Below are 10,230 nucleotides of genomic sequence, written 5' to 3'. Positions count from 1 at the left end.
TAGCTCCCACTGTTGTTTGGCATCCACCTGCATTGCTTCTTCATATTCTTCTGGTTCACCAGAATCAATTAATAATATAGAATACAAAGACGGAGAAAATCTTTCAGGGGGTCTAGTTGACCTCGTAGAACTTTTAACACTTGCAGGAGTTTGTGGGACATTCTGTTGTTGCTGAGCATCGGGTACCCGTGGCATTTCATTTTCAGAAATCTCATCCAACACCACATATTCTTGCTTGTCCTGTTCATGCTTCTTTTCCTGCATCTGTTCTTTATACATAACCTTCTCATTGAATATAACATCTCTACTTCTAGTTATTTTCTTATTTTCAAAATCCCATAACCGATAGCCATATTAATCTATACCATATCCAATGAAGGTACATTTATGAGATTTAGCATCGAGCTTGGTTCTGTTTTCTTTATCAACATCGACAAACGCTTCACAACCAAAGGTTTTCAGAAAAGAATAATTAACCTTTTTACTAGTTGTGTGTGGGAAAAAAGTGAAACTAAGCAAACATGCCCTAATCTCACTTTCAATCACACATTTGTGGAATACGAAAGAGCCTAGAGGTATCACACAATTGGCTACTTCTTTTTGTGGAAGAGAGAGCCACGGGCTACCTATTAGGATTTCTATTCCTTTGTTGTAAATGATAGATAAAATGATGCAAGTTCAATTCCCAACCCCAAAGTGCAAGTATGAACTAATAACAAGATTGCAGAATTGAACTTAAACAATGGAAAGCTGTAAACACAAGGACAAGATAAGAATGTAAATGCGTACCCGGTGTTAAAATATGAATGAAAAGGTGTTTTGGGCGACTATATAGGGTTTTGCCTTAGTCAAACCCCCGCTTTGGTGATTTCCACCTCCACGAATAGCCAAGTTGTATTGTAAAAGTAGTGTGTGTGTAGACCTTGTGTGTGTGCAAGATCCTAAAATACAAGTAAGCAAACTAGAGCAACCTAGAAAGTAAACCCTAATTGCTTGTAAATGATAATGTAAATGCTCTAAATCAAGATACAAAGTGATCTAAAGCATGAATACAAATGATATAATGAGGCTTATGCAAAGACATGAAAACAACATGAAATCATACCCAACCCCAAGGGAGGGGTACAAGCCAATCTTCAGTCGGTGATCCCCTATTGCTCTTCAATGCCTTCAAAGCCCTAAATGGATGAATGAAATTGATGGATGCTTGATGGATGGATGTTGAATGTTGTTGAAGTCTTCAAAGATCTGCTCTTTCGCTGCATAGAAGGTCCTTGAAAACCAAAAATCTGGATCCTTTCAAATGAAGAAAGAGAGCTTTTATATATGAAACCCTAGGTCTTAATTTCAACTTTTGGCCGACCTAGAGATTGAATCTCCCACCAATTTCTTGGGGTTAAGCTTTATTTTATGATTGGATCGCGCTCCTAAAATTTCGGGAAAAATGTCCGGGACCATGTGCACGCCGGGTGCCATGGTCTCGACAAATTTTCACCAAATTTTCAGGGCCGTCGGATATGATGATTTTAGAGCGAATCCTGAATTTACAGCTGATATCGAGATGTTTTGACCCCCGAAATCAAGCCCCCAAGTTCAAAATAGGACCTAATTAGGGTTTTTGATTAAATGATGTATTGGAGGAATAAAATGAAAGCGGCACACTTTTATGAAAGGGCCCGACTTTATGATGTGGGAGATGATAAAATAGAACCTTAGACCTAATTAATTTAATTAATTAAGTGCTAAAGGGGAAATGCAATGCAAAATGCAAAATGCGCCAAGGCGGGTGCTAAATTAGGTGTGAAATTGTACCACCCTAGCAAGTGCATACAATTTACAACGCTACATTTAGCCCCCACTTTAGCGGTCATATGAACACTACGTGCATATGCAAGCTAAAGTATAGAAAAGTAAACATTATTTGAAAAAGGATATATCCATAAGTCTGTCGAACGAAGCCCCCAGCGGTATCTGCAGTACATAGTTAGGAACGACACCCTACAAAACACACGTTAGATCACAAAATCACCTAATGCTTACTAAGGAAGGTGATGAAAATTCGAGGGTAGCTATATGCCCCCCCCTGTTTCGGCTTGCTAATTTTAGTGAGTTGAAACAGGGTATCATGTTTACCACTTCGAATTGTTAAAGAATATTGATGACAAATGCTCACAAGAAGATTTGATATGAGATCAAAAACTAATGGAGAATCATTTGGTAAGAAAGAGGACTAAACCTCAATCCCAACACAACAAAGAGTGTGAGGATTTGAGAGTTCTCTAACACAAGATGAAGGATGTAAATGGAAGCAAAATGCAAAGAGAAGAAAAGAAAGGGAAAAAAAGCATGAATACACACATTGGTGATCCATGAGAAGAATAATGAGAGAGAAAACATGGACTTCTTGCCCCTAGATCTTGTCTAGGTGATCCATGGGAAAAAGGACATGGAAAACTAGCCCCTAGAGTCTGTCTAGGTGATCCATGTAAGGGAGGAGAGTGAGAAAGTCTAGCCTTATGCCGCTAGTTCCACTCAACCTCGTGCATGTGTGTGTAAGTGAGGTTAGAAGCACCTCATAGGAGTCTATGCCCGAGTATAATACAACCTGTATATGTATAGTACAAAAGTGTGACATCTTGCTCTAAGAGTCTGTGCTCTGGTTCCAAGAATAATCACCTTGCATAAAAGAAAAAAAATGGAGACATCTCGCTCTAAGAGTCTGTGCTCTGGTTCCGAGAATGACCCATTGCTCAAAAAGTGTAATGTTTATGTCATAAGCAAAGTAGAACAAGGATACCTACCTTTACCACAAAAGAAGATACCCCAAAAATGCAACAATATCATAGATCCAAGCAAGAGAGTTTTGCACTCTTTAAGCAAGGATAAGATAGTTGAAAAAGGGATATCTTGTAGTATGTGTAAAGGAGATCCTTAGAGGAGAAGAGATCTTTGTACAAAAGACACCTATCCCCGAGAGGAATCATCTTCTAGAATAAGACAAAGAAGAGAATAAGAATGCAATACTTCCTTCTTTTGCGAGGTGAAAGTGATTCTTAATGAAGGATGACGCTCTTTTTAACCCAATTGGGAGAGTGAATTCATTATGGATGTTTTTTACCAAGTGCAAAAGAGGTTGTAGTCAAGGACTTACACCTCTTGTAAGAGAGAATCCTTGAACAAACAACAACAAATGCATATAAGGAATAACATCACATAATAAAGTTCGCACCATCCACGAAATAGGAAAAAGTGGACCCTTAGATAAAAATAAGGAAAGATCATTGCCTCCCAAGGATAAGGACAATGATAAGGACTTACACAATCTTCTAGGGAGAGATTTAGACATAAGCAAAATTTAATACATACCCACATGAGTTCATGCAAGCAAGACATTAGTGTATGTAAAATGCTTCTCACAAGAAGAGGGTAGGATAAGAAAGGGAATACACATCTTCTCCCGTATCTAGGAAAAGAGGATTCTAAAGCAAAGATGATCAATATTTCCACACTATTACCCCAAAGGGAAATTTTAACCATAAAAAGAAGAGATGTATGAAGTCACTCTTGTCCCCATAGGAACAAGAGATAACATAGAAAAATTAGGCTATTATGTTGCTTCAAAAAAATATGATTGCACTTGAAATTGTACCATCATGAATGACAATGAGCCCCTAGTAAATGAGCTACCAATGTCACATAATGATGAGCAACATAATAGCCATTAATGTTATTTAAAGACATGATAGATTGAATGAGGTATTTGAATATGACATGCTGAATGCTCAACCATAAGTGAGATCAAAAAAATGTATAAAATGATAAAAATTGAAGAAGGAAAGTTACGAGAAATCTTAGAAGAGAGATGAGTGTAATTTATTAGAGCCTTATCCCTGGAGGAAAGGAATTTATGATGAATAGGAGATAAAGATTCATAAGTGGATTTAGAAATTTTAGGGGATTCATAAAGAGATTTGTCCATCGCCAAGATTTCCTTATGAGGGGAATGAGAGTTGATAGAAGTAGAAGATGATTTAGTTGAAGTGAGATCATCATCACTACTAAATATAGCATTCACATTGAGAGATGGTCTTTTAGATGCTTTGGTGGGCTTAGAAAGATTATATCCAAGTCCGCATGAATATTCATGCATGTTATGTTCTAAAGGAACTTTAATTCCTTGTTCATTTGCGCCACAACCATTTCCACTATAGCCACTCTTAGCCAAAATATGGAAACCACGACCATAACGATTAGCAATTTCAGAAAGAAAAGGTGGTTTTTCATAAGACAAGGAATCAAATCCTTTAGAATTAGAGGTGTGAGGAGAAGAAGTTTGAGAAGCGGTCACAAAATTATTGCTCATAGGTTCAAGTAAGACTGATTGATCTCTAGTTTCTTCCTTCTTTTTAACTTTAAGCTCTCTAGGAGGAACCCTATACTCACCTACAAAGGTGGGATTAAAATCAAGAGATCCCCAATCATCTTCTGCGAGAACCTTCTCAGGACCAAAAGCCTTTTTATGTGTAGATTCAAGTTGAGAAGAACCTTCTTCAGGAACTTCAGACTTATCCAAAGAATTTTGATTATCAGAGGGTGATGATTCATCCATAGGTGTCTTGTTTAACGAGTCATCACTAGAAGAGGAAGGCTTAGAAGAACTCCCTTTGGAAGTAGATGTTTGCAAACAAGTTTGAAAATTAGTATCACCTATCAAGGTATATGTCCTATTGTTATAAATAAATTTAACTTTTCTATGCAATGTAGAGGGGACAGCCTGCATACTGTGAATCCAAGGTCTCCCTAATAACAAGTTATATGTTAGATTTCTAGACATAACATGGATATGAGTAGGCAAAGTAACAGGTCCCACTGTGATGGGTAAGGTGATAATACCTGATGAAGACTTAGCCACATTATCAAAGCCTCGAATGGGACGAGAGTCAGGCTCAATAAGGGATGTATCCACATTCATCTTATGCAATAGATTAATGCTACACACATTAAGGCCAGAGCCATTATGTACCAGTGTTCGTCTTATAGCAATGTCATTTATGATAACCACAATCATCAAGGGATCATATTGATGTTGAATTTCACTAGTAGGCAACTCATCTTGAGTAAACTCAATTTGAGCTTTAGGATTCATCACAGAGTTAACCAAAGACACTATATTACTAGATATATTAGGTGGAGGAACATTCAAATTTTTCAAGGCATCTTGTAACATTCCATGATGAGCGGAAGAAGTTTGGATCAAATCCCAAAGGGATATCTTAGCAGGGGTAGCTTTAAGTTGTTCAATAAGATCATAGTCCTTACTAAGCATTTGTGAAATACGAGGAGCTTGAGGAAGAATAGGTTGGGAATGAGGAAGTGAAGTTGGGATAACTGGAGGAGGACTAGGTTGCCTATTATTTCTTGTGTTATAGGTATGAGCAACCGCATGATAACTCTCTCTAGTCAGTTGCTTAGCATACTCATAAGGGCTCTTAGTAGAATAACCTCCTTGCACAATAATAATAGGTTTCTTAGGAGTGCAAAAAGAATCATTAGCATAACCACCTTGAACCACTAAGATAGGCTTATTTAAAGGTTGATAATTTTGAGAAGGACAAGCACCTTGGACAGTGAAGAGAGGTTTGTTAGGTGTTTCATTCACATGTATCAAATTTATTGAGGATGGTTTAGAGGAATGAACAAAAGTGTTGGAAGAATTGTTGATAGTCTTCTCTTGCACTAAAATCTTATCAATTTTAGGAGAGAGACAAGGGGTAGGCATTGATGTTCTAGTAGGAAAAGTAATACTAGGAAAGGTCATATCATCCTCTATCATCAAAGGATCTACATGGGGAATAAACTCTCTAGGAGAAGGATCAACACTACTCTCTAAAGTCTCACTTTTGAGAGGGATATTTTTGAAAGAGATGTTAACCATCTTGCTTTGAACTAGGGTTTCCTTATGAGTAGAACCAAGTTGAGGAGAGGGAGATGCTTTATTTTTAGAGGGAGAATGATTGAGATTCAAGGAAGGTGAGAAAATATCAAGGGAGTTTTCAATCTTGATTTCATCCCCTTTGGCTAGGGGTAGAGAATAATCTACACCTTCTTCTAATGGTTCATCCCAAATAGTGAAGTTGTTGAAAGGAATGTTTGAAGTATTGTTAATTTCGGGAGAGGAGCTAACATTGTTTATTAATTCCTCATCCTTAGGAGGGAGAGCATCAATAGATGTGTTAAACTCATCCTCTTTCCTCAAAATATGTTCAATATGATCTTTAGGGGAGAGAGAATTAAGGAAATTGCTTATTATTTCATCTTCTTTCTCTAAGGGATGCTTATGGGAAAGACAAACCTTAGGAGAAGGGTAAGCATTTATCATTAATTCATCATCTCTAGTGGGAATTTTGTTGGAAAAGGAAATGCCATCACTAGGAAATGTAGGGATAATGTCATCTTCTTGCACAAAAGGATCCTCATGAAGGGAGTGTTTTTTAGGAGGAACATGAACATATTTCTCCAAAGATTCATGCTTAGGAAGGAGATCTTTGAGAGAAGTGTTCATAACGTCTTGTTGCACTAACATGCCCTCATTGAAAGGACCAAATTTAGGAGAAAATAAGTCAATGTCCATCAATACCTTTTCACTTAGAGAGGCATCATGTAGGGAAGGTGAAGTAACATTAAGAAAGGTGTTTATGATATCATTCTCTTCCTCTAGGATAGTTAAATAGGAAGGGCACATTTTAGGAGAATTGTCAAGATCACTCTTAAAGTCTTCATCCTTAGAGCATGGGAGAGTCTCAAAGGGATTGGAAGAAACTCTTTTAGGCATTAAAATGTTTTTATAGATGGGGGGAGGTTCTTTAGGAGAAGGAAAAATCGAAACAAGGGAAGCTAACCCATTATCAAATGAATGCATCATGACAACAATTTTCCTCTTTCAAATGATAACACATGCAAAATAGAAGGAAATGTTCAATTTTAACCAATGCAAGCACTTAGAATGTAGATTTAGAAAATGAAATTTATGATTCAAATGAGTTCCTAAATCAGATTTGAAATTATTGATCCCAATTAAGCTATCCACAAGTTCAACTTTGAATTGAAAAAAATTAGGGTTTTAGCAAAAATTTTTTTTTTTTTTTTTTTTAATCTTGCAAGAAATTAAAACTTGTAAATGCAAATTTGAATTTGAAAATACTCAAATTTGAAAACATAAATCAGAATTAGAGAAGATTGGAGTTCACGTCGGGTTCACCAAAATGTGTGTGGGAAAAAAGTGAAACTAAGCAAACATGCCCTAATCTCACTTTCAATCACACATTTGTGGAATACGAAAGAGCCTAGAGGTATCACACAATTGGCTACTTCTTTTTGTGGAAGAGAGAGCCACGGGCTACCTATTAGGACTTCTATTCCTTTGTTGTAAATGATAGATAAAATGATGCAAGTTCAATTCCCAACCCGAAAGTGCAAGTATGAACTAATAACAAGATTGCAGAATTGAACTTAAACAATGGAAAGCTGTAAACACAAGGACAAGATAAGAATGTAAATGCATACCCGGTGTTAAAATATGAATGAAAATGTTCGGGACGGGGGCGCGGGCGCCACTTTCCTGATTCTGCCCCTGAAACTGCTCTGGAAACTGCTGTTTTGCAACCTGGAAAGCTGTCAAAAATGCTGAAAACTGCTGTCTGTTAGGAGGACCAGGGCGCCCAGCGCCCCTGTCCCAGGGACCAGGGCACCCAGCGCCCCTATCCTGGCATGACCAGGGCGCCCCACGCCCCTGTCCTGGTCTTTTTCTTTGCAATTTGGTGTGTTGTTCTGTCTCAGTCTACTTCTTTCGGATCTGCAACTTGCGGTGTCGTCTGAATCCCGAAATCTGCACTTATATCTGAAAAGGTGTTTTGGGCGGCTATATAGGGTTTTGCCTTAGTCAAACCCCCGCTTTGGTGATTTCCACCCCCACGAAGAGCCAAGTTGTATTGTAAAAGTAGTGTGTGTGCAGACCTTGTGTGTGTGCAAGATCCTAAAATACAAGTAAGCAAACTAGAGCAACCTAGAAAGTAAACCCTAATTGCTTGTAAATGATAATGTAAATGCTCTAAATCAAGATAAAAAGTGATCTAAAGCATGAATACAAATGATATAATGAGGCTTATGCAAAGACATGAAAACAACATGAAATCATACCCAACCCCAAGGGAGGGGTACAAGCCAATCTTCAGTCGGTGATCCCCTGTTGCTCTTCAATGCCTTCAAAGCCCTAAATGGATGAATGAAATTGATGGATGCTTGATGGATGGATGTTGAATGTTGTTGAAGTCTTCAAAGATCTGCTCTTTCGCTGCATAAGAGGTCCTTGAAAACCAAAAATCTGGATCCTTTCAAATGAAGAAAGAGAGCTTTTATATATGAAACCCTAGGTCTTAATTTCAACTTTTGGCCGACCTAGTGATTGAATCTCCCGCCAATTTCTTGGGGTTAAGCTTTATTTTATGATTGGATCGCGCTCCTAAAATTTCGGGAAAAATGTCCGGGACCATGTGCACGCCGGGCGCCATGGTCCCGACAACTTTTCACCAAATTTTCAGGGCCATCGGATATGATGATTTTAGAGAAAATCCCGAAGTTACAGCTAATTTCGAGATGTTTTGACCCCCGAAATCAAGCCCCCAAGTTCAAAATAGGACCTAATTAGGGTTTTTGATTAAATGATGTATTGGAGGAATAAAATGAAAGAGGCACACTTTAATGAAAGGGCTCGACTTTATGATGTGGGAGATGATAAAATAGAACCTTAGACCTAATTAATTTAATTAATTAAGTGCTAAAGGGGAAATGCAATGCAAAATGCAAAATGCGGCAAGGCGGGTGCTAAACTAGGTGTGAAATTGTACCACCCTAGCAAGTGCGTACAATTTACGACGCTACACCAGTCCATGCCTCCTCTAGAATACCACCATCCAAAGGGGTTGAAGGTACTCTATTTATCAAATAGATAGCAGTATGTACAACATCTACCCAAAAACGTAAGGGCAATTCAACATGCAATCTCATGCTCCTCGTGCGTTCCATGATAGTCCTATTCATTCTCTTTGACACACCATTTTCCTATGGAGTTCCTAGAACTGTCTTCTGCTTTTGAATCCCATTTAAGAAGCAGTAATCTTCAAATGCTTTGCTGCAATACTCACCTCCATTATCCAATCTGAGACCTTCCTTCACACCTTTAGCTACTACTAATGATCCTTTAGTGACCTTCCAGAGACTATCTGAGAAGGTAACTATGCAACCTTCACTACCTAGTTGCCCTACATAAATTAAATTTCTTCTTAAGTTAGGAACATGTCTTACCTCCTACAGAAACCAGTCATTTTGATTCTGCAACTTGATCTTTATCTTTCCTTTTCCAACAATTTGACAGGGCTCATCATCACCCAAATATACCTGTGCAAAATCACCTTGAACATAATCTAGAAATAATTTTCTATGGGGTGTAGCATGAAATGAAGCCCCTGAATCTATTACCCAAGAATCATTAACATTATCCAAACATTAGATTAAAGCATCTTGTAAAGTATTACTTGCAATATTAGCTTCCTTATTGTCATTTTCATTTTTGTCTCCTTCTTTGTTTTTTCGAGACCAACAGTCTTTCTTTAGATGACCAGGCTTTCCGCAGTACCAACAATCTTTCTTTCCTCTAGATTGAGAGCGTCCTTTCTTTGACTTCGCTCGTGACTTCTCATTCCAAGGGTCTTTTCCTCTTTCCTTTGATCTTCCTCTGTTATTCACATTCAAAACACTACTTGATGATGTTGGAGTCTCACCTATGCTTTTCCTTCACATTTCCTCGCTTAGGATAACACCAACAATATCATCAAATACCAAGTATTTTTTTCAGAGACAGAGTTACTTATAGCCAAAACCAAGCTATTCCAGCTTTCTAGCAAAGAACATAAAATCAAGAGAGCCCTAACCTCTTCTACAAAAGTAATTTTTACCGAAGACAATTGACTGGTAATTGTATTAAATTCATTTAAGTGCTCCACTACAGACCCTCCCTCACTCATTTTCAAATTAAACAAACGCTTCATAAGAAATACCTTATTCGAAGCCGAGGGTTTCTCATACAACTTAGCTAATGTCTCCATCAAATCTATAGCCATTTTTTCTTCTATTATATTGAAAGCTACAGACGGCGCAAGGCACAATCAAATGGAT

This window comes from Cryptomeria japonica, chromosome 1 (genome assembly GCF_030272615.1).
Source record: "Cryptomeria japonica chromosome 1, Sugi_1.0, whole genome shotgun sequence".
Taxonomy (NCBI): Eukaryota; Viridiplantae; Streptophyta; class Pinopsida; order Cupressales; family Cupressaceae; genus Cryptomeria; species Cryptomeria japonica.
This window is presented reverse-complemented; position numbering follows the sequence as displayed.